Raw genomic sequence first — 26,192 nt, forward strand, 5'->3', positions numbered from 1 at the left:
CAGCTACCTTGTTAGGCTCATGGCTTCTGTAATCCTGAAATTTGAGAAGGACACTGCAGGGGAGGGACTTGAGAGCTCCTGGAACCACCTAAAGGGTACCTTCCACTCACATGTCTGGTGGCTGATGCTGACCAGGACCTCAGATGGATCTGTTGGCTGAGACATCTATAGCTACATCTACCTGTGGCCTCCCCATGGGGCCCTGGCTTCCTCAATGATGGTGGCTGGGTTGCAACAGCAAGCATCCCAAGAGAGCAAGACAGAAGCACATAACATTGTCACGACCTACCTGACAAATCACATGGTAGCATTTCTACTATGCTCCATCATTGAGGCAATCATCAAGGTCTGGCCAAGTTCAAGGGCTAGGGGACATGGAGCCCGTCACTCCACAAGAGGGTTGTTAAAGTCACATGGCAAGAAGATGTGGGATGAAAGATATTACTTTGACCATATTTGGAAAATAGCGTCAGCCACAGGGGGTTCGGGAGGCATACCCAATAAGGAGGGAGATACCTGTCTAGTCTTTCTCTCAGGCTGCTGCTCATGGCATCACTGTACTTGTGGCCAGAGAAAACTAGTGGAGGCCAGACCAGACCATAATGCTTACTGGACTTTCTGAAAGGCTTGGAATTAACCAAGGAGAATGACAATAGACATAACTTAATTCTCTAGACTAGAGGTAGCAGTTATCCTCAGACAACAGACCTGGCCCCTACAGAGCAGACCCACTGGCCCAAGCTCCTGAAATGCTGCCAGGTTATAAGAGTCAGCTTCCCTCCCTATAGCACCAATTCCCAGGCTTGCAACTCCTCCAGCCAAGGTCCAGAACACAGTTCTCCAAAACTCAGATAGAGTCTCTGTCATCCCCTAACCACCCCCCCCCAATACTGATTGACAATGGAAACATACATCCCTTCAAATATATCACCTTGCCCTTTGGTTCAATATTAGTTCATTCCCCAGAGCCCTGTGCAGTTAACACTGAATTCACTGGGTATGTAGCCTCCAGTGACGAGCCCAGGCTGGGTTCCAGCCATTCTATTCAGGCCCCTGTGTGTTATCCTCCAGCAGAAACGGTGCGATTATGCCTTCCTGTGACTCCCGGACTTAGTTCTCAATCTGTGAGAAAATGCATGAAAATACATGCGCACACAGCTTCCAAATACATCATCACATCTGATAACCAAAATTACCTATTGGAGTAGATATGAATGTCCCCATTTTGCATTTAAGGAAACTAAGGCAGACGTTCAAGGGCATGCTCAAGTGCCTGAAAGGAGGATTAATAAGTCAGCCTCTAACTCCCAGTTGTCCTTTAGACCACACTGGTTGTACAGATTCAGAAACTTGAGTTTTGAGTCTCGTGCACATGAGTCAGTATTTCCCACCTGATATTAACTCATTCATCATTTCCCTTACAGAAGCCTTTGCCACAGGTGGCAGGTAGCTCCCCATCGCTGTTCTCCTTCCTCCTTCCCCACCTCTCCCTTAGAGGCTGTCCATTTATTTTCCATCATTACCGTTTTGGCTTGGATCTGGACCAGTTTTCTCAAAGTGATAGAACACCTGTATCCCAAAGAGAAATGCCACTGCTCTGCAAAGCAAGCCTTTGAGTCTCTTTTTAAAGAGAGTTCCTACCGTGTGGCAGATTTTAATGACCTCCATCTCTCATGCCTGCATTGGGTCACCTGAGCCGCACTGCTCAAAACGATCTAACCACCTCATAATGCCGGCCGAGGCCGACTCAGTCTCACCACAGGGCGCCCGGCCTAATTCATTACACCACTCAAAGCCATAAATCACAGGATTCTCCTCCTTTCCTCCCTTCCCTCCCACCAAAAGGAGAGCGCTCACATGAAATCTATTTACATGGGATGATTATTCAATTAATTTTTTCATTACACTTGCCAGAAAGCATTGCCAGCATTTCTAAAACTGCCCTGTGTGTTTGCATTAATGATGATGGTGGTTTGTGCTACTTAATTTAGCAATCATGGCCCATTTGGAGGTCATGACCAGCCATATGCAGACTGGAGACGGTGGAGGGGCTGCCTGGTCAGGAACACGTGAGTGCCTGACACGTGTTCAGGATAAGCACAGAGATATGAAATGCTCTATGTGCTGTCTCCACAGCCATCCCCACTGTGGTGGCCTTAGCACAGGCTTGGGGCCCTCACCCTCAACAGCCCAGGTGAACCAAGGCCCCTCGGTTGTTCTCCCTGTCTCTCCGAGCCCCTCCAAACCACCCCCATGTAGGCTGCCAGAGTGATCTTCTTACAGTGTAAATCTGAGCCTGTCGCCCCTGCACATCAGTTGTGCCTGATGGCTGGTGGGAGAAGCTACAGGCTCTCATCTTGCTTTGCAGGCAACATCCTTTGTGACCTGGCCTGTCCCACCTGGCTGGCCTCAGTGCTTGCTACTTACTCCCCACCCCCCGCAAGAGGAGACCCATGCTCCAGCCATATAAATATCCCCAAACTACTCACAGTTCCTCAGCCAAACAAGCTCTCCCTGGCACCCAGGATATTTCTTCTGCCTAAAGTGTTTTTTACTCCCCCATCCACCTGGCAAACTTGCACCCACTGTTCAATACCCAGCTCAAATGTCCCCTCTCTTGGGAACTTTTTTACAGCTCTCACACGGCACTAGAGATCTTTTTCTGGGGTCTCCATTGCACAGTGTACATGCTTTAATCACAGCCATTGCCTTGTACCTTAATTCTCTGCTTTCCTATGCATTAGGTCAGTGTCCTGGTCATCCTTTCTTGTATCCCTAATACAAAGATACTTTAGTGAGAACTTTTTAAAAATACAGACCACTTAGAATTTACCTGGACCTAATGAGAAGCCCTAGAACTGACACTGTTAACAGTTTCCAAAGTTTGGTGGTGTTTTTTTTTTTTTTTTTTTTCTGTCAACTGACCAAATCCATAGACCTTGAGTTAGGGACCTACCACCCAGCACAAAACCTGCCTCAGCAGGAAATTAATGATTATATTGTAACAAGTGGAGGAATGTGTGCCTACTGAGTCGACAGAATCACAGAGTACGGTAGTGTTGATAAAGGCAATGAGGCAGCAGCTGCTCTTTCCTGCCCATTTTAGGCCCACACTCATCTAAAAGGGATCCTGCCCTGCAAGCCTGTTAGAAAAGAAATGGATGGGGAAGTTCCAGTCGTGGCTCAGCGGAAACGAATCTGACTAGCATTCATGAGGACACAGGTTCCATCCCTGGCTTCACTCAGTGGGTTAAGGACCTGGCATTGCCATGAGCTGTGGTGTAGGTCACAGACACAGCTCGGATTTGGAGTTGCTGTGGCTGTGGTGCAGGCCAGCAGCTACAGCTCTGATTCAACCCCTAGCCTGGGAAATTTCATTTGCCATGGGTGTGGCCCTAAAAAAAAAAAGAAAGAAAAGAAATGGATGAAACATCAATTTGGGTCTCACATAAGTGCACCAACTTCTAGGCTCCAATAATGATGTACATGGACTGCCTGACATCTGCCCTTTCTGGTTCACTCTGGGTGCAGAAGGGAAGAAAGCTGGGCAGCTCATGCCTGTGCAGACCTGGTCCTCAGCTGACACTGTGGTTGGAGTTGCTACAGTTCATCCAAGGAAGCCTCTGGAAATTCAGCTCTCTCCTCCTTTGACCCTTCAGCACCCACTGGCCCCCAGACTATGAACCAGAGTGGTAAATGTCCCCTACTGTCCTACTGTTGCTGAAGTCAAGCCCCATGTATTGCTTCAGCCTCCTTTTCAGAGGGCCAGCATCTCAGGGGGGATTGTCTGTGGCTCCCAAATTGATATCTCCTCTTGGTGTTACTTAGAGAACACAGGCTCATTCTCAAGAATTGGCATACAATATAGATCATATTGGGAATGATCAGGCCTTCATCATCAGTCCATCGAAATCCTCCCTGGCTGGAATTCCCATCATGGCTCAGCGGTAATAAACCTGACTAGCATCCATGAGGACGTGGGTTTGATCCCTGGCCTCGCTCAGTGGGTTAAGGATCCAGTGTTGCCATGAGCTGTGGTGGAGGTCACAGATGCTGTGGCTCTGTGTAAGTCACACAGCTGGCGTAGGCCAGCAGCTATAGCTCCAATTCGACCCCTAGTCTGGGAACCTTCACATGCCGAGGCAGCGACCCTGAAAAACAAAAGGAAAGGTGGGAGAAAGGGTGGAAGGGCAGAAGGGCCAGCATTTGGGGAAAACATTAGCAATGCTTGGGCAGCATGAGACACCCCCCCCCCCCGCCAGGGTTTCTAGAAAAGTGGGCAACAGAGGGGGCCCAAGAGCCAACGACCCCTACTGAGCTACTGAGCCCACCCTCCCCGGCCCTCTATGGTGTAGGGAGGCAATCAGCCAACCCATATTACGCTGGTTGAGAGCATGAGGTGAAAAAAGCCAGCTATGAAAATTCAAAATCAGACCCACACATTTATTAAGAAGACAGGAGCAGGGGAAAGAGAGAGAAAACGCTAAAGAATAGTAACACACTTTGTCCTCAAGGAAACAGGGAGAGTACACCGTCACAAACATGCCATTACAGTAAGCCTGAGTCTTGCTGTATTCTCCTAACTAGAAATGTGCTTAAACTCTGGGGTGGGTTCATAAGGGGCAATTAGCTCTAGTAGACAAAAGAGGTGCCAGGGAAGCTGATGTCCGAAGGGTGAGGACAGCATGCCATCCCTGTGGCCTCAGCCTGTGTGAGAGCACATGGGCCCCCAGAGCCCGAAATTCCCTCCCGACCATATAAAGGTGGCAAGTGATTATTTTGTGTCCCCAGGCAGGAAATTTATTTAACCTCCTTCTGGTGGAGACCCATAAATGCTATCATCATCACTGCTGTCAAGTTTTGCTGTCCCTTTAAAAAACAGCTCTTAATTCACGCCTGGCCTACCAGGAAGCAGGGAAGTTCTCCAGGGGCCGTGCAGGATGAGGAAGGAGGCGGCACTTTCAGCCACGTTTACCAAGGGGCTTCCTTCCTGGCTCCCTTCCCTCTCTTCCCCTCTCCCCTCACGGTGAAGCCTGCTGTAGAAGACACAGGAGACCTTAGAATTGCCCAGGAAGGTTCAGTGGAAGGCTTCTGATTTGCGCCCGATGGACTCGCCAGTGACTGTATCACCAGCCTCCCCTCAACCCCCCTGGAAACACTGCCACTGTCAGCTGCCGTCTTAGCACCTCTCTTGAGACTGGCAGTAAATCCTATCATTGGACCTTTTGACCAGACTTTTCATGGCCTTTGGGTCTTTTTATTGGACACTGAGTCAAGAATTTAAAGGCTCACAAGTTCCCACCATGGCTCAGTGGTAGTGTATCTGACAATTAACCACGAGGACACGGGCTTGATCCCTGGCCTCAGTCAGTGGGTTAAGGACCCCGGGTTGCTGTGATCAGTGGTGCAGGTCGCAGGTGTGGCTCAGATCCCAACTACTGTGGCTGTGGTGTAGGCCGGCAGCTACAGCTCCGATTCGACCCCCTAGCCTGGGAATTTCCATATGCCGCGGGTGCAGCCCTAAAACAACAACAACAAAAATATATATATATATTTTTAATACTTTCTGGGATATTTCAAGTTTTCCAAAAAAATTCACATATTAATTTTAATAATAATGCAAAGGAAACAAAACCCTCTAGGCTTTTCTTCTTCTTCAGTAGCACAGGCAGAAGGCCATATGGCCTTTCTCACATCAACAAATGTTCCACACAGACTCCCTTGACACCATTTCAGATTAAAACCAGTAAGATCAAGCAGCAGGTTAACTTTGTGTTTAGTTAGAGAACTGGAAAGAAACTATAGTAATTGAGCAGCTTAAAGATGAGCATTTAAATTCTCTCTTTTTTTTTCCATCTTTTTAGGGCCACACCTGTGGCATAACCTACTAAGTGCGAGGCAAAGGATCAAACCCATGTCCTCATGGATACTGGTCAGGTTTGTTACCATTGAGCCATTTTGGAAATTATGAAAATAAAATTTTATTTTATTTTTATTTTTTGTATATTCTAGGGCTGCACCCGCGGCATATGGAGGTTCCCAGGCTAGGGGTCTAATCAGAGCTGTAGCTGCCGGCCTTCACCAGAGCCACAGCAACTCGGGATCCGAGCCGCGTCTGTGACCTATACCACAGCTCACGGCAACGCCAGATCCTTAACCCACTGAGTGAGGCCAGGGATCGAACCCGAAACCTCATGGTTCCTAGTTGGATTTGTTAACCACTGAGCCACAACGGAACTCCTGAAAATAAAATTTTAAAAAGAAACATCCTTATGATGCCACAATTCAGAGATATTCATGGTTGACCCGAAGTAATTAGTAGTCTTTTGGTTGTGACAGAAAATATAACCTAAATTATCTGAAGCAGAAAAGGGGATGTGGGGGCTCATATAGACGACAGTTCAGGGACAAGCACCTATCAGACATGGTAGAACGTGGAATTTCAAGCCCTGTCCCTAAGGCCAACCTCTGGCTACCTCTGCTCTGCTGGGTTTCCTCCTCATGCTGGCAAAACGGCAGCTCTCAGTGCTGACATTCTCCTCTCAGCTTCCTAGCACATTCTAGGACTAGTTCGGATTTGGTCACCTGCTCATCTCTGAACCAATCCCTGTATCCAGGATGATACTGCTCTCTGATTGGTCAGGACTGTGTCCCAAGCCCCCTCTTGGAGCCAATAAGAAGAGTCTCTGCCTCCCGACTTAATGGGCTGAGAAGGCAGAGATGGTTTCCTGCAAGGAATCTGGGCATTATCCCAATGTTACAATGTTTTGATGGAATCAGTGTCAATGACACTGTCCAGGGCTGTTGTTGCTGCCACTGTGTATTTTAAGGATTCTGGCCCCTCCATTGGTACCTACGCTGAGTCAGAGAAAAGAAACACATCATGTGAAGTTCCATCTTTAGGTAAACCTGATGTTTTATTTTTTCATAGCTTCACTGGTTATTTGAAGACTCAGAGTGGTAACTGACCGTCCTACTCCTAGCCCCAAATTTCAAAAGACAAGCTAAATATTCTGCCTCATTCAACCTGCTTTGTGATAATGTATGAGGTCCACCCCCCACCCACCCCTCACTCCCATTCCTACCTTCTGACACAGCTGCAGGCTCCTAGAAGGAGGGAGTCTTGGTCCAGGATAGTACCCAGTTTCTCATTGTGTAATTCTTTTCTTTTTTTTTTTAATGGCCACACCTAAGGCATATGGAAGCTCCCAGGCTAGGGGTCAAATCGGAGCTGCAGCTTCCAGCCTACACCACAGCCACAGAAACATCAGATCTGAGCCATATCTGCGACCTACACCAGTGCTCACAGCAACGACAGATCCTTAACCCACGGAGCGAGGCCAGGGATTGAACACACATCCTCATGGATATTAGTCGGGTTCATAACCCCTGAGCCACAATGGGAACTCCCTGTGTAATTCTATCTTTATTGTTTTCCTTCATGTATCCTTGTAGTGGGAGCATGGAGAATGAGGTAGAGTAAGATGCTTGGTCTTCAGGGTTTGGGAGACTGAAAACATTAGATTTTCAAATTTATAGGTTCTAGGTATGTGAGTGCTAGTGCCATAGAGAACTTGAGATGGATCCTATCATAACAATCAGAGGAAGAGGAAATGATTTTAAGGAATGAAAATAAACATGCACAGCAAGCACCTTCCCATGTCCATAAACATCCTTGGCAAACAGGATTCGGATGTACTCTAGTAACTAACCCATGTTGGATGTTTCCTAGATTTGTGTCTGTTTCGCCCTGTTCTAATATAATGCTATAAGGAATATTCCTGCATATAAATCTTTAACTGCTTCTTAATTATTTCTGCAGGATAAATTTCTAGAAGTGGAATTATTGGATCACAGGCTCTTTTTTTACACTGGATTTCCAGAAAAGCATTCAGTTATAGGACCACCTGCTGGGTGTGATCTGGGTCTCTCCTGACCCTGATCATGCTGTTAACGTGAGAAAAAGAACATTGGGATTGAGGACAAATCGTAAAGCAGATGGCAGACTGAAAGTGATTTCTTAGGAGAGCCTTAGGAGAGGTAAAGTTGAATCAAAATTGAAAAGTGGAGCAAAAAGTTATCTTCTATGGAGTACATATGTGGAACAGAGCCATGCAAATGACCCTCAGGACTCCATTCTGACATGAAGTCACCCTGAACAGTACAACATTGATAAGACTCCTGGGTCTTGGGAGGTAGGCTAGAAAAACTAATTTTTTTTGGGGGGGGGGAACATTTCATTTTTGGTAAAGTCAATGAAATATATTAAATAAAATCTACTTGTCTTATTTAACCATTCAAGCTACATACAGACAAGAGTGAATCTAGTCACTCATTCAGTCATTCAGCAAACAGATGTTTACTTGCAAAACATTATTCTAGGAATTTGAGGCTACAGAATTTGAAATGAAGAAAAATCTAATAGCTAAGCCAAACCTGCCACACATAAAGAAATAAATCCAAAATATGTGCATGACACTTACTGAGAGAGAATGGTTCCTAGGTGAGAAGAAGACCTGGTGGTGAGTTAAATGATTTTATTAACTTATCAAGAGAAAGAATATATCAGACAGAAAAGAGATGTGATCACAGAACATACAAGAGGGAAAATGAGAGAGATTTATTTTGGCAGAGCTCATCAAAACTCTTTTGGTATCCTAGGAAGTCCATAGGAATATATAACTTGTTTGATTTCTCTGTGGACATAGATGCATCAGACCATCAGAGCCTGATGATATTAAACATTCAAATCCGCCACCAAGGCCCCATGCTCTGATCTCTTATAATCCATGCAACCTTCTGACAATCTGACTTTATCTGTAGTTTTCCTAGATGGAGAAAATGTGCAAATCTGGCTAATGTGAATGTCTCTTCCTCCTGTAAGTTGCATTTCCCATTGTAAATTGCAGAATTGACGTTTTGATTTATATACATGAGCTGGATTAATTTGCACCCTGAGAAACTGGCACACTTAATATGCTGAGAAAAATCAACCTTCTAAGCCCTCAAGGCTTGGGGTTAGATTCACCAAAGTAATACTACCATCCTGTACAGCCGCCCGATGACCAACCAGCCTGCCCATAGCACAGCGTGTGGTGTACAGAAGGTGTCCACAAATACTTCTTGACTTAAATGGATTTGAATGGAATGGGTTTGATTTAATTGAGGCTGGAAGACAGAGAGATAAGAACAGGCTCACAGACTTGGGAAGTTACCAATAGAGTCAGCTGAAGCTTTGAGAATGAATGAGGTCACCCAGGAACAATGCAACTTATAGAGAGAGACAGGGGAGCTGATGGCGGTAACTGAGAAAATTCCCAAAAGAAGGAGCTAAAAGAGGGAGACCGTTACTGGGGTATCTAAAGGTCAGTCAGAGAGGAAGGCCGAGTGGGGTGGAGGAAGTTCTAGTTTATCCTTCTTTATCTCTTTCTCCATAAATTACCTAATTTATACATATTTGCAAGTAATCTTTAATAATAATTCAACTTCCTACATCCAAGTAACAGTGAGCCATCTGTAATGAGATGTCTATTGGGTCCCCTAATACAACCTATGAAACAGAACTCTTGATGTGTCCCCTCAAAACCTCTTCCTCCATCTCCCCAGCTCAGTAAATAGTTCTCCAGTTGTTCAAGCCAAAAACTAAGGCATCACCCTGAATTTTTTCACTTTCTTCACTCACCTCTCCTCTCACCCCCACATCAAATCCATCACTGCTTTGTGGCTCCATCTCAAAAACATGTCTCAAATTCATAAACTTCCTTCATCTTCACTGCTTTTCATCAAGCCACCAATACTTCTTGCATTCTGATTTTGTCATTGGCACACCTAGTCTCTTAAAACTACCCAGGGGTTCATGCCGCTCTTCTGCCTAGAAACATTTCATGATTTTCCACTGCAGCTAGGATAAAACACGAAATCGTCACCATGTGGTCTAAAAGTCCTGAATGATCCTCCAATTCCATCTCCTACCACCAACTCACTGTTGACCACAGCCCAGCCACACGGCTTTCCTTTCTCTCCACGAATGTACCAAGCTCATTCCTTCCTCTGGGACTTGATCCTTCCTGCTTCATCTGCTCCTAGGCTCTATCGCAATCTTTGGAGGGCTACCAGGTATTATTCAAATTTCTCCTCCTAACCATCTCTAAGAACCCTATCAAATTACACAGCCCCGGAGTTCCCACCGTGGCTCAGCAGGTTACAAACCCGACTAGTATTCATGAGGACTCAGGTTCAATTCCTGGCCTTGCTCAGTGGCTTAAGGATCCAGTGTTGCCATGTGCTGTAGTGTAGGCTGGCAGCTGCAGCTGCAATTAGACCCCAAGCTTGGGAACTTCCATGTGCTGTAGTTATGGCCCTAAAAAGCAAAAAACAAAAACAAAAAATAAATTATCCAGTCCCAAATGTAGCCACACTGAAACACATTACCTGCTTCTGTTTTTTCCATGGCACTTCCTTATTTGCTAACCTGTTAATTTTCCTCTTGATTTCACCCCTCTACCACACGCATTCCATGAAAGCAGGGACATTTTTTCCCCACCACTGTGTTCTCCAGAATCTAAAAGACTGCCTGGCACATATTAGGTGCTCAGTAAATAGTCATTCAATAAAATATGAATCGACAGAATGTAAGAAGCTAAAGGAAACTCTATGTGAGAAGGACTCCATAAGCCTGCTCACTCTTTACTAGAATATATTTTTCTAGCCACATCAAGAATCCCCATTAGGAGTTCCTGCTGTGGCACAGTGGATTAAGAATCTGACTACAGGGGCTCGGGTCACCGCTGAGGCATGCATTCAATCCCTAGCCCTAGGCAGTGGGTTAAGGATCCGGCATTGCTGCAGGTTCCTGTGGCCCAGGAACTTTCATATGCCACAGGCGCAGCCAAAAATAAAAAAAATTTAAAAAATTTTTTTAAAAAAGGAATCCCCATTAAAAAATCTGGTTCCATTTGTAATATTTTATTTTTGCTTTCAAAGACCCAAATACTTGATCTTTGGCTCCTCTTAATGGCCCCAGGAGGCATGCCAAAATGAAAGAAAAAAAATAAATCCACCCATGCTATTGAAATACCAGAAAGATGATTTTCATGTATTCGAACCTAATATTTATACTGGAACACAGAAACATGACTCTAAGGGGGAAAAAAGTCACAAGAAAACACAATTTATTGCAGTCTAGTGCTACTTCCATTTTTTCACCTTGAACAAAGGACTTAAACTCTCCAAGCCTTAATATCCCCAGGTTCACCAGTAGGTTCACCAGTCCCTGCCTCTTTTTTTCTAACTCTCGGGTCTATTTTAACTCATAAAATGTGAAAAATACCTAACAATGGCTTAAGGTTAGAGATTTTATAGGTTATAGAGCTTGTGAATTTTTGATAGCTTTAGAAAAAAGAGTGAATTATTATTTTTATGGTCATAATTCAGAGACAGTTTATCACATTATATAACCTTGAAAAGAATTGTTTTTTAACCAAAGCGACAATATGTTTACATCATGGACTGTTACAGTAGTAATAGGAGACACTACTGCATTAGTGAAAAGGAAGATGCTAGAATGAGAGGAATGGAAAATCAATTTATCCACTTTTCCAACCTAACATTTATATGCTGACACCAAGTGCTGATAGTTATTGAGTAAAATATCAGATGTTTATCTAACGTTTCAAACACTACAGGCTGCCAAAATTTCCTTCTGCAAATTCCAACTGCCCGACTTAAGTTCCAAGCAGGATTTCTTTCTTCTGCGGCACAACTGTGGTACATGACATTGAATACTTTCCACCTGTGATTGGTAGAGTGCGATAAACTATTTAATAGTTATAGAAGTTAAAAAAAAATTACTGCAAATACCAAAAAACTTGACTAATTTTGCCTTAAAAACATTGAGGTTTTGGAGTTCCTCTTGCAGCTCAGCAGGTTAAAGACCCAATGTTGTCTCTACAAGGATGCAAGTTCAAAACCTAACCTCGCTCCATGGGTGAAGGACCCAGCACTGCTGCAACCTGCAGTGTAGGTCACAGATGCAGGTCCAATTCAACCCCTAGCCTGGGAACTTCCATATGCCACAGGGGTAGACATTAAAAAAAATGAGGTTCCTTTATCTCATCCAGAAAGAATTCTAGGAGACAAGTCTAAAACTGACAGGATAACTCAATGATGCCATCAGAGACCCAGCAAGGATGCGCTGGGAAGTGTTTAACAATCATCCTGAAGGGGAAAGTCCTGATTTGTCATATTAGCCAATTTCCATGGTGTACAGACTTCCACCATGGTTTTATTTTAAGCTACCAACATGCTATAACTGAATTCGGAGTTGGAAAGAAATATTCAGCAGCACACCATTACAGAAGATTTCTACCACATATATAATAGATGTAACTACTCTCAAGAGCATTAGATAGTAGTAAAATGTAATAGAAGAGTGAGGAAAGCATGAGCTTAGGGCATTATCTTTGTTTTAATAGAATTTATTTAATTGTAAGTTTCTATAAGGTAATTTTTAATCATGGTGGTGCTGAACAACATGCTTGCAAAATTCCTAAAAATTTAACAGTCAGATCTCACAAGCTGGTACAGCCATGTCCAACACACCACTGAATGCAGGTTCTTTTTATCATTTTGCTCTACCGTCTTCAAAGTGTATACTTTCACCTGCATGCTTACTGCCTCATGGTCACAAGATGGCTGCTGCCCTTCCAACCCTCACAACATGCATACTCAGGCAAGGAGAAGAAAAAGGCGTACAACAGCTAAATGCCAATTTTTAAAAGATACTTGCCCGAAGCACCACTCAGAGCCTTCTGTTTACAACTTGCTGACTGGAATTGGGCCACGTGTGCCTAGACCAAAGATGGTCAGGCAGGAAGGAATGACAGCGGATGACTGGGCTGGACAACCCAATGGGCCTGCCATAACCATACAAATATACCTATGGAACTCCAACATTTAAGACACCATACCATACGCAGCACAATGACACAAAGATGAAAAGTTCAAGATTCAGTACTTGCCCCCTCAAAGATTCTTAGAAGATAAGACATGCACATGTGGAGATACAGCCAACAATTCTCCTTTCACTGCACACTGAGAGCCAAGTATTGGTTCAGAAGCTAAGTACCTATGGATCTGGCGGAGGCAGGCAGCACTCTGGACTAGGTGGTCCATTTCAACAGAAGGGCTCATCATCACGGAAAGAGAAGTCAGGCCAAACAAGCAATTGCCAACAGATTTATAAATTCTGCTTAATTTGAATCATTAATTAGTGTACATGGGCATGGCCTTTAGTACACTCCCAATTTCAGTTATTTCAGCTAATTGCATGGGAGGCTTAAATTTGTGTGGAAATATGTGGACTAAAATTAAATTGCTCTCTCTGAAATGACCTACCTGCTTTTTCTAGGTAACAGATAATTATCATTTTTCTAAGCTTAGTCCAATACTCTTCAAAGCCCTCTGGAATCACACTACTGATATCAAGCGGCTTTTCAAGTGTTCCATTTTTTAAAAAGTCTATCTTTCTGTCCAAGAAAGAATACCACAACAGTGGCTTAAAGCATCATGAGAATATTTCCAAATGATGATCGTAATTCTGATTTGAGTATTCTTGCCATTCTGCCAGAAACTTCTATCTTCATCAAGGTTGAATTATATTACTCCTGTATTTCTTTCTATGTTCACAGCTCTCTCCTGCTCCTGTGCAGAGGACAGGACCCTCGCTCTTAGCACAAACAGACATCACCTAAATGAACACGAGTGAAGGTTGCTCCAAGTTGCTGAACTATAGAAGCCTTCGGGGCTGTGGGATCAGGCCATCAATTCTGCCTGATGTAAAAGGTTATTCTCTTACTGCCTTTCAGTTTTGCCCTTTTAGCTCCGTATGGGTCACCACTGAATTCCTGCCTTAAAAAAAAATTTAGCATAATGGCCTGTCTGGCACAATGATAGGTCTGGAAAGTTCAGAGAAATTCTTGCTACAAGGTCCTTCAGGGCCTGTGATAGACAAATAATAGCATCTTCCCTTCCCTAGGTGGCCTAGAAACTTTTCCTCCACCACCCTGCCTCTCTCCCCATATAACTCGCTATACCCGGTGTAAAAAAAAAATAATATATTAACCAGCTATTGTTGCAATAATGTTGTACACATGACTTTCCAAAAACACACTGCCTTACAGCAGCAAGCATGTCTTTTCCTGGCTCCTAAGTGTGCAGGTTTCTAGGACAGCCCAGGATGTGGGTCAGCCTAGCCTGGCTGCAGACTTCCGGTGGGGCTCAAGTCCACTCCATATGTCCCTACCTCTCTTTGGACTAGCAGCTACCTGGGGCACAGTCTTTGTCCATAAGTAGACACTGAATGCCAGTGAATATCGCCTGAGTCACCTAGGAGCTAAAATAAGGGTACAGCTCTAGAGAAAAATTTAGTAATGGAATCAGTTTTTACAAACATACTCACTATAGCTGGGTTGATAATGCAAAGCAACATATGATTAAAAGCAAGACTGGGAACGGGTAGGTAGGAAATTTTGATAGATCTAAGCAAGGGCATTTTCAAAAGAAGAAACATGTCTGAGGGAGGCAAAGTTTCTATATGGGGATGAGCATCATATCAAACATATACCATCCTAACTTTTATAAGGTTATAACTTTTATAAGGTGATCATGTTTAACCAGTCAGTAGGTGGGTTATATGCCAGCCCTGTTTCTCTATCCCTAATTTTTAACTATCTTTCCAGTACTTGATTTGTTAATAATAATAATTGTAGGCACAAAAGGAGAAATTCTTCAGAGTGCTTTCATAATGCAAATATTTGCAGTATCTAAACAAGTGATTTGTTTTAGAGATTCAGGTTTCTTGAAAACCAGGACTACTTCCTACAGAGACTTTTATTCACATGCAAAGAAATCACAGCCAAGGAAAAAAGGTGACTGAAAGATTTCACTGCAGGTGGCAGGAGACCTCAGTCACTCAGTGAGACTGTGGACTCCCAGCAGTGGTGATGCAAGAAAAGATTACTTGCCTGTCTTTTATTCATTTCAATGGGAAGTCCGGAAGAACAGACATTGAACTTGGCACTGGTTTGAATCCAGTTCCTCAGTTTTGTCTCCAGGTTTCAGCACTCTGGCCACTGGGCTGAATTGGATTCTGAGAGCTGGAAGGTCACTGAACCTTCCTTCATGTCATAGAGGCTGAAAAAGAAGCCCAGAGTTTATTCAAATAAATGTAAAGACGATTGGGACTAAAATCCACGTCTCCTGATTTCCCACCTTCTGGGTCCCTCTTGTGCTCCCAGAGCATCTCCCATAAGCCATCTCCTCCCACCAGCTTCTGCAAAATCACCTCTTCAAAACAAGTGTGGAGCCTTGCCTGCAAAGACTTCAAAACAAGTGTGGAGTCATCCCCCCGCCCCTCCTCATTTGCTGAATGTCCTCAGCTAAATGGCGTGATAGCTCTCTGCTTCCACGTCCTCCTCTGGAAAATGGGACTAATGATATATAACAGGGTTACTGGAGGAGCTTGTAGGCTAGCACAGTGCACAGGGCCTGACGTAGAAGCAGAGCCACAAGTAGCGGTTACAATGGTGACAATTAAGTGATACAGAGGCCCATCCGGGGAGGATACAGGCACAGAGCACTTGGTGGGGGCTTTTGGCATGATCTGGCCTGCGACCCGGGTGAATTTCTGTCGTGTTTCTGCTACGGGATAGCAGAATTCAGTCTTCTGAGAGACAGAGAAGATACAGAGGTCTCCCAGCTCTGCCAAGCACCTGTTTAGGGATTTGGGAAAAGCGATCATTTCCCTACTGCGCACACTCACCCGCCCCGCTCCGCCCGCCTGGGGTGTCACCTTTCATTTAATGACTCCAACCCGGATAAATGTACTGGGGGAGTGAGATGGGGAGAGCAGCAGTGGTCCTCGGGATTCAGAGATGTGGCTCATGACAGGGAGCTAGGTTTCCCGGCAGGTAAATGGAGATGTGCCCCATGGAGATGGGAGGAAGGAGAGGCTTGATAAAAGAGGGGCCCAAAGGTGGGGGCCGGCAAGGAGGAAGGACCCCAGGAGAGAGTCTGCTGGGATAGAAGGAAATTATACTGGACAGTTTTAAGTTTCCTCCCCCCTGTGTTATAAATCCCCTGACTTACCCCCGCATGCATGAGGACCATTTAATTCAAGCTTGAGAGAGAATACAATGGGGAATAAAGTATCAGGAGAATCATGAAAGGAGGGGCCTGCCTGAAGCTGTCCTGGAGGTAAACGCTGCCCTCCACAGGTGCGCATCCCTCCCAAGGTGGACATGAATGGTCAGAGCTAGCACTGCTGAAATCCTGAAGGAAAACAAATATATTCTCCCATCTCATCCCGTCTCGTAATTTGAGAGGTTCTGTTCCACGGTGGAGACCATCTTCTATGTTACTGTTCAGAAACCTATTAGTTCCCATCCTTTGCCCCCTCTTTTTAAATGGGACAGTGTGGGGAAGATGACAAAAAGAAGCAGACTCACAGATGTGGAGCACAAACGAGAGGTCACCAGTGGGGAGAGGGAAGGGGGAGGGGCAAGCCAGGGGCAGAGGATTCAAACATACAAACTACTAGGTATAAAATAAGCCACAAGGATGGAGCTCCCTTGCGGTGCAAAGGGTTAAGGATCAGGCATTGTCACTGCAACAGCCCAGGTTGTCACTGTGGTGGTATATAACTTGTAGGGTTATCGGAGGAACAAGTAGAATCGTACAATGCACAGGGCCTGCTGTGGGAGCAGAGCCACAAACAGTGGTTACAATGGGGACAATTAAGTGACGCAGGAGCCCATCCAGGGAGGATACAGGCACAGAGCACTTGGTGGGGGCTTTTGGCATGACCTGGCCCACGCCCTGGGTGAATTTCTGTCGTTTTTCTGCTCTGCAACAGCATCAATCAGTCTTCTGAGAGACAGAGAAGATAGGGAGGTCTCCCAGCCCTGTGGTGTGGGTTTGATCCCTGGCCTGGAAACTTCCACATGTCACCAAAATAAAAGCTACAAGGATATATGTAGAACATGAGGAATACAGCCAACACTTTATAATAACTATAAATGGAGCATAACCTTTAAAACTTGTGAATCACAATATCATACAGCTGTAACATATAATATTGTACATCGACTCTACTCCAATTTTTAAAAACGGCATCCATGGCCATTGGAAAAAAGAAAGTGCCCCTTGCCCAGCCATATCATTCTTAATGACCACACGAAAGCCAGAGGGAAGCTGGGAATCACCACCTGTCAGGATACCACAACCCCCTCTTAACGGCAAAATTCTACAACATTGTTAAGCCTGAATTTTTCCATCTGTAAAATGGAAATAAAATCTCCCACCTCATATGGGTAGCACAGGGCTTAAATAAGCAGCCCCAGTTTTATGAAGGCACTTGTGCAGCACCTGGCATGTGGCAGGGTTCATGTCAGTTTCCTTCCTCCATAGCTTCGTAACTCACCAAGGTCAACCTTCAAGTTCATGTGTGAAAACAAAAATGAGTGCTTCCAACAGCACTGTGACAGAATCCTAAAGTTGGGACCCTCAGGGGAAGCTTTCTTAAAAAGCACCTAATGCAGCCTCTTCCAAAAGAACACTCTGCCAGGAAATTACTTCTAGGAATAGGGAATAGTGTTATTCCCAGGCAGAAAAACCACTAGTTCGAAAACCAAGGCAACTGGACATTGTTCAAAGGTCCCCCAAACTGCCCATCAAGGTGTGGGCGCCTAGGCAAATATCAGTTGTGATAATTGGGTTAAAATAGACAAAAAGAGACTTTAAGGGAAAAGAAGCCCCAAAGTGGCAGTCTGAGGGGTGTCAGCAGACAGAGAAAATACAGTGTACCATGGGGACTTGGTGACGAGGAGGCGGGGGAGGACCTGGGGTCAGGGGCTCATGAGAGGTCTGGTCATGGAGTGCCTTGACCACTGGAGCTCTTAAGAAAAAGTTGGCAGAATGACCTTGGTCTCTTCCACGTTAATGGGCCCTGACCAGATCCCAGCAGGGTAGGAACCCGGGACTATGACCACACTCCAGGCCAGCCCGTGTTGCCAAAGTAGGCAGGAGGCACCAAACGCTAGGGATTCAGCCTCTAGGGATCTCCTTTCTGGAATCACTGCTGATGGGTTCTGCTGTGGATCTCGGCATGCTGTCCTCTCCCTGTCTCCCTGTGGGACTCTGGAGATTATCAAAATGCAAGCTGGGCCCCCCAGCCACTGAGTCTAGGAGAGGAAAAAGCCCAGGAGTTATGGACATGGCTCTGAGGGTTTTTTCATCATCTGAGGGCTCAATATTTAGAGCAATATTGATTCGATTTATCTAGTGTTGTAATGTTCCATTGGTTGCTAGGCAACAGAGTTCTTGCTTCCCTGTTTTCTGGGTGGCTCATGGGAGTTTGACTACCAAAGAGATTACTTTGTGTATATGAAACTAAATGGACCATAGGTGCCCTACCTAAGTGGAGGAAGACTGTTTCACTGGGCAGCATTAAGACCACGTTTCCCATCACAGCGCGGTAATTGCAACTCAACCTCCAGGACAACAGGGCCATTCATATTCACATTCCCCTACAAGATACCCACCGAGAACAATTTAATAACAGAAAGTTGTGCTGATGCAGAACACCCTAGGTTGTGTGCTTTACTGTTCCATCCTCATCAAGCTCACACTGGCACGGGGGCAAGAAGAGGTTCAGTCCTCCCCATTCTGGTCCCCTCCAAACCCCACATTCATAACCCCAAGCAGCAACCTGGCTGGGTTAGAAAGGGCAAATTCTGGTTTGCACTTCAATCCTGGGATGGCAAGGTCTTTCCTCCTTTCTCGTATCCCCTCTTCTCCCAAACTGCCCCCCAACCTGCCTTCCCGTTTTTGGAGGCTCTCTCCCAAGTCCTTCACACTGACGACGATGTTCGCTGTTTCTTTAAACTCCCAAGTCGGAAGCAGCAGGCAAACCAGGCACTGGCAGCTTGGGCTGCATGGTTCAGTGACTTGGCGTTAATGACGTTTATTTGGGAACCTGCGGGACAGCCTGACCTATTTTAGGCTCTCTGCTTTAACCGTATTTCCCTCCCCCATTTGTCCAGTTAGAAATGAAGGCAAATGGGATGGTGGGGAGGTTGGGGGATGGGGGAGGGAAAAACTTGGAGCTCAGGGCTCTAAGAGTTACATCGGAAGCTGCCCGAGTTGACCATAACACTACCCACTGTCACAGAGGCCATGTGAAGCCCTTCTGGAGAGGCTGGGATTCAGGGCTGTGTCCCCAAAGTGGCCACAGCTTCCCGAGGCCCTCCTCTGCTCAGTTTCCCAGGTGGGGGGAGCCATAGGAAACACACACCGCAAAGGCCACATTTTGTCTTGGTTCTGTGTTTTCCTCCACGGAAAGACCTATTCTGTTCCGGAGAGAAATGATCTCTTTCTTCCAAAGAGCAAAGCTCTCTGGAGGAGGGGAGGAAGGGGGGGAGGAGGCGGGGAGAGAAGCAAGTGCAGGCAAATAGCCAACGACACACATTTAGGGAGACTAGGAATGTAAAGCAGATGTTGTGCAGGAAAATAAACCACTGCCCTGGGAGCTTCATCGCCAGCCCCTGGAGAATAGGGTTTCTCAGATCCAGGCAAATAACACAGTAAGTCACTGAAAGCTGCATACACATCATAACTCGCTCTAAGGAATGGCCCTTCTGGGTTGCTCGGTCCCCGGGCTCCGCATCTTTCTCGTGGCTGAGTGGCAGCGGCATTCCTCTGAATCGATGTTACTCTGGCTCTTTAACCAGGAATCAGGTGCCATCACTCACACCAGAGCTTCTTCCCCACAATGGCGAGCAGGAGCGGCAAGCCCTGGAGCTCCAGAGGGGCAGGCGATGGCCCTATAAGCCTGCGTTATGGCACAGTGGAATTTATTCCATGAGGGTAGAGGCTCTAAGGCAACAAGAGGACCCAGACCACCACGTGAAGACCCTAACAGAACGGTCGCAGCCCTTGTGGAGCAAATGGTGATACTGAGGTGGAATTGCCGCAGCTGCTGCTGCAGGCAACTCAGGAAATGTTAACGGCTATCAAGAAGATGCTGTGCTTTGCGAGTTCCCTTGTGGCACACTGGGTTAAGGATCTGGCATTGTCACTGCAGCGGCTCAGATTGCGACTGTGGCATGGGTTGAATCCCTGCCCCTGGAAATTCCACATGCTGCAGGCATGTCCAAAAAAAAAAGAGAGAAGATGCTATGTTTGAACCACCTGGAAGGTGCCAAGGGGCAAAAAGGAATATAGAAGGTGAGGGGGGTCCCAGCACTGGGTGACACAGGGGTCAGAGGTGTGATGTCTCTTCCCACAGGGTTGCAGTCTAGGAAGCAAGTCCAAAGGAGTTAACACGGCTCAATTCAATCCAAAGGCCTCAAGGACATAAAGCACCAGGTGAGTCTTAAGAGAAATAAAATCAAGGAGCAAGTATCCCCTGTGGTACGTCACTAAAGTTAAAAACGGTGACATGTCTGGCCAGCAAATTGCTCCCTGAGAACTGAGTCCACAGAGCAAGTCTTATCACAGATTCTTTAAATTGACAACTTCTACAACCTCTAAAGTGCGTTGACAAAGTCAGAAAGAGTCCTTTTCCTAAGCACGCCTCTTTGCTTTTTTGGATTTCCTTGTAGAATTTCACACGTCAGGTAGGCACTGCAATATTTTGAGTCCCAAAATATTTTTCAGGAATGCCATCTGGAAATATCAACCTGTCAGACATTGTGTTAAATTATGAGCCTGTCTGGTGGATGTCTTTGGAGGCTGCCTGGACATTTGGCCAGGCATTTTTTCCCTCCTTCCCTCTCATATTTCTTTTCTTTCCTCAGTGTGTTTTCCTAGGACTGTGATTCACATATTTATAATTAGAGCAGAAAAAGGGGGAAGAATGTTCTCATCCCATTCCAGGCAAGGCTTTCACCTCTGGAATCTAGATTAACAGTGTGACATCTTGAAGGCCAGAGGGAACAGGAGGGAGGAAGGAGGAGGAGGAGAAGAGAAGGAAGAAGAGGGAGAGAAGGAATTCACTGCAAAGGATCTTTCCAGACCCGGAAGGTCACTGAAACTGGAATCACTTGCACCTCGATGATACTACCATACTGAAAGAACATATCTTTTTCTAAGTGGAATCTGGTTTAACAGAGGGCTATCAGGCCTTAAAATTAATTAGAGGAGTTCCTGCTGTGGCACAGTGGGTTAAGAATCCAACTGCAGTGGCTCGAGTCTCTATGGAGTTTGAGCCCCAGCCTGGGGCAGTGGGTTAAAGGATCCATGGATTCCATCCCTTGCCCTACAACTTCCATATGCCGTAGGTGTGGCCATAAAAAAAAGTGAATTAGAAAAATTAATTCCTTAAGGAAACATAACATCGAAAAATAAGAAACCTAGGTGGACCCACTATTGCTGTGCTGATTAAGGGGCGTGATCACAGGGATGTCAGCTGATAAAAGCTCCTGCTGTGTCTACACACCCAGATGGCTGTGAAAGACACCAACCTGCTGAGGGCTGGATCACAACCCATCGGTTAGGAACTGCCTGGCTGCTTGACTGAATTCAGCTGGTCTGTTTTGAAAATAACCCACACTTCACCTAACAGCATTACTTTTTCTGAAATCTTTTTTTTTTTTTTCGTCTTTTTGCCATTTCTAGGGCCACTCCCGCGGCATATGAAGGTTCCCAGGCTAGGGGTTGAATCGGAGCTGTAGCCACCAGCCTACACCAGAGCCACAGCAACACGGGATCCGAGCCATGTCTGCAACCTACACCACAGCTCACAGCAACGCCGGATCCTTAACCCACTGAGCAAGGCCAGGGATCGAACCCGCAACTTCATGGTTCCTAGTCGGATTCGTTAAATAATAATATTTTAAATAATTATTTTAAAATTTTTATAATAATTATTTTATAATAATTATTTTTTATAATAATTATTTTAAAATTTACAATATTCTTTAAAATTGGGGTGTAGTTGATTTACAATGCTGTATTATTAGCTTTAGATTTACAGCAAAGTGAATTATATATATATATATATACCCATTCTTTTTTCTCATACCAATTATTACAAAACATTGAACAGTCCTCCCTGCGTATACAGCAGGTCCCTGTTAGATAGTAGTGTGCATGTGCCAACCCCATCCCCCCAGTGTATCCCCCGCCCCTCCCCTGCTCAATTAACATCATTACATTTGAACCAGTTTGCTGGGTGCTATGTTCACTTCTCTGGCCAAACTCAAATGGTGGCGTGGCTGACAACTCCATGTTTAAACTGAGCTAAAGAAAAAGTCTGAAGAAGAGAGTTAACAGAACATCCATCAATGAGGAGGGGCTCAACCTAGGGCCACTGGTCCACAGCTAACTCCACTTTAAGAGAGAGAGTAAACTGAGACAGTGGAACTGCCAGAGAGAAAACCAGGTGATTCTAGAAAATTCCCTCCTAACACATCACAGGCGCATTGCTTTTCCCCAGCACCAAACCTCAGGAAGCAAGCCTAGAAATCGCGAATCAGCGAGGCGGTCGGAGGGCTCCGCGTGGGGATCTGGCGAGGTGGGGCTGTCGCTCAGGGACGTGCCTGTCACGACTCTCCTCCACACCGAGCGTCTTTTCTAGTTTCCTCATCCAGAAGTTTTCAGATAGCGCGCGCCTGCTGTACTGCCCGACTGACCTTTTGTTCCTTCCGGGACAAGGGCGGAGGGGTCTGCCCAGAGCTGGCTGCTTATTCTGAACAGCTGCGCGGGAACTGGAGCGACCCACATAAAGGGAGACATCCGCTTCTAGCGCCTCGCGAGAGGAACGCAGCTCCCGGGAAAGGCAGAGGACTGACTCCTTTCTAATTAGTCCGAGAAGCTTTTGATAAGAACCCCAGGAGGTCCTTATCCCCAAATACCACCTGTCACCTGAGCACAGGGGATCTCAAATGCACCCTGGATGAGATGGATGAGTGGTGCCAAGTTCTAAATCTCCTCTGGGGGTTCCCTTTGACAGGCTGCCCTTATGATTTAGGGCCCTATCAGTGGCCCCGATTTGATTCATCACTTGGTGATTCATCTTCCCCAACAAGCTATGGTTGCTGTTTTATAACGCCCTTTCCATTTCTCCCCGTTGAAGAGAGAGAGAACTAAGTGATGAAAGCCAGGGTTTGGAACAGAATTCTGGCTTTTTCCTGCCAGAATTAGCCGTCAGTAAGAAGGAGAAGCAAGCGGATGATCAGATCAGTTTCAGGGAAGACTGCAAACAATGCCCATTCACATCAAATACAATTTTATGATTTCACATATTAGTCTAATAAGTACTATGAATAGCCATAGCAACTTATGAACAAAGGAGTGGAAGTTGCTACCTGAATATTATGATTATTTAAAAATAAACACATAGGGTACCTAAAAGGGATTTCTTGAGATTAAACTGTAACGATATCTGTAGTTTTGCAGGAGAAACGTACCCAGCTAGGTTAAAAAAAAAAATCAAGTTCATTACTTTCTTTTTCAATTGCTGTACTTGCATGAATATTTTAATACATCTTTTTCAATTAAAAAAAATAAGCACATTCAATTTTTAAAGGAAAATTATACTTTTGACCTTTAAGTATTGTACAGACTTATTACTGTATTGAAACTTACATTTCTGTCCTAAAGTTTATTATCACCATTTTGAATTTTGTCACATACTGTCTGTTTTGGCTATGATAAGTCCCTGCTCTTTTCACCTTTACAATATTTTTAAGCAACAGTTATTGTGTTTTTATGACAAAAGCAATACATGAGCATTATAGTGAGTTTGGAAAAAATAAATTTTCAGGCTAATATAAGGGGAAAAAACTAGCTATTAGACTCCTACTCGGAAATAATCATGGTTCACAACTTGTTGAACTCTATATATTTACACATGATATACATATAATACAAAATATATAAATTTGGATCATCTGATATGAAGGTAACTTGATAACATGCTGCCTTTTTCTGTGAATTGCCTTCAACCTAGTCAGTCCTAATCAGCCTCTAATGCCCCATCTCTCTGGAGGGGTTTATTAGAGAAAGAAAGCATAGAAGGAAACCAAAGTCAAATTCAGCCTCTAGAATTCAAAACTAGGATTCCGCTGCAGATGACACCTTGAAATCCCAAGCATGATCTAAAGAAAGCTTGGTCTACCTTTCTTAATCCCCCTCATACACCAACACATCCTGAACCAACTGTTTTTATGATCTAGATTAAAGATATGTATTTAAAGAGGTCCAGCTAGAGAGAGGAAAGGGGAAACTCTACCCGCCCAGTAGGTGGCCCATTTCCCCCTCTTCCGCCTGGGAGGGGCAGGTATTTAGCTGAATGAAGGTACCAGGGAGACTGTCTTAGTCCATTCAGGCTGCTGTAACAAAAATTCCATAGACTGGGTGGCTTAGAAAAACCAGACAGGTATTTCTCGCAGTTCTGAAGGGCTGAGATATCCAAGATCAAGGCTCTGTCAGTTTTGGTGTCTGGGGAGAACCTGCCTCCTGGTTCACAAATGGTCACCTCCTCCCTGGTTCCTCACATGGTGGAAGGGATGAGGCAGAGAGAGAGAGAGAGAGAGAGAGAGAGAGAGAGAGAGAGAGAGTGTGTGTGTGTGTGTGTGTGTGTGTTGCCTGTAATGTAGAAAGCCATTTCAATCTTGAAATTCAGATGCCTTTTGCAAATTCACACAGATTCCTTCAACATACTTCCAGTTTTTACATTTTGTTCCATTCATTTTTCCTCAGTAATCGCCATAGCTCTTAAATTTTATCTGGGTTTCCTGTCCTCCAAATCTCTCCAATTCTTCCTGCTTTTATCTATTAGTTCTTTCCCCCTGAGCTCTGAAAGAGCTTTTCAAGTTCGCCTTGGGATTTTCATGTTGGCACTGAATATCAGTTCTTTTGATTTCTTCCTTTAATTCTTCTTTCCCCTTTTTCACCTCAGTTTGTTGAATCTGAATCTCATCCCATTAGATCCTTTACCTCTTCCATTTCCTTAGGATTGTGCTCCTTCTTTAGTCAAGGCCAGGCCTTCTTGCAACTATCAAATCATTTCTGAAAAGCTCTTATTCTCGCAGTAACCACTACCAGAACTGTTTTTCTCCACCAAGTACCCTGAGAAGTGCTCCCCTTTCCTTATTCTGTGGCATATTTTCCAATTAAGCATATGTCAGTTTTTCTAATATGCTCATCTTGAAAATAGAAGAGTATAATTAGGATTTCTGAATAGATTTAGTGTAAACTTCTTTGGATTCTACTCACAAGCCCCCTAAGTGCCAGGAGATCCCTTTCTTTGGTCCAGTTCTAAAGGGAACATTCATTAGTATACTGTTAAGCTCATATTTAGGGCCTGATATGTATTTATCTGGTCCTAACTTTTGTTTTCTCTCATCCCCACAGTTTCGTCCTCTAATATTGAGAAATAATGGAATATATGTTTATTGCTTAGGATGTGGATGAAGTAAAAATTAAACCCAAATGTTTATAATGGCTCAAATACAGCAGATATGATTTTTAACTCATTAAGAATTCAAGAGTTCCTGAACATCAGGTAGCTCTCCTCCATGTGGTGACTCAAGGATCCAGTCTCCTTGAATTTCCATCCAGAAGATGGAGGAAGAAAAAGAGAACAAGAAGGAGGCGTAGTCTCTTCTAAAAAGCTCCAGAGTACTTTCTGGAGTTAGAACAAATCACAACTGCTCACATTTCATTGAACATAGCTAACCCATGACCATATCTAGCTACCAAGAAAGAGAGAAAGGCAGTCTAGCTACATGTCTAAGAAAAAGAGGAGGACACTCATTTCAGTGAAGAAATTTGCCATATTGTTCAAAACAGAATCAGTAGTACATACCATTACACAGATTTTCCCTACTTGTCAGCATTGCTTTTCTTGGTTTTAGAAGATACACGTCTCGATTATTCAACAACTGTGACTTCTCTGTCTCCTTACTTCCTGGCTATTTTGAGTAAGAGAGTACTCTCATCCCAGTCTCAGCCTCCACAATGCACACTCTATACCCAGGCCAGGCAGACTTAGATCACGCTAGAAATTAATCAGAGACTATGAAAAGGAGAAGAGGAAGCATTCAACACAAACTAATCCCTTTTCTTTAAATACTTGAGAACACTCTGAGCTTTTCTCCAACAACAGAGGCAAAACAAAGCAGTCTCAC

Source organism: Phacochoerus africanus, chromosome 5, assembly GCF_016906955.1.
Source record: "Phacochoerus africanus isolate WHEZ1 chromosome 5, ROS_Pafr_v1, whole genome shotgun sequence".
Taxonomy (NCBI): Eukaryota; Metazoa; Chordata; class Mammalia; order Artiodactyla; family Suidae; genus Phacochoerus; species Phacochoerus africanus.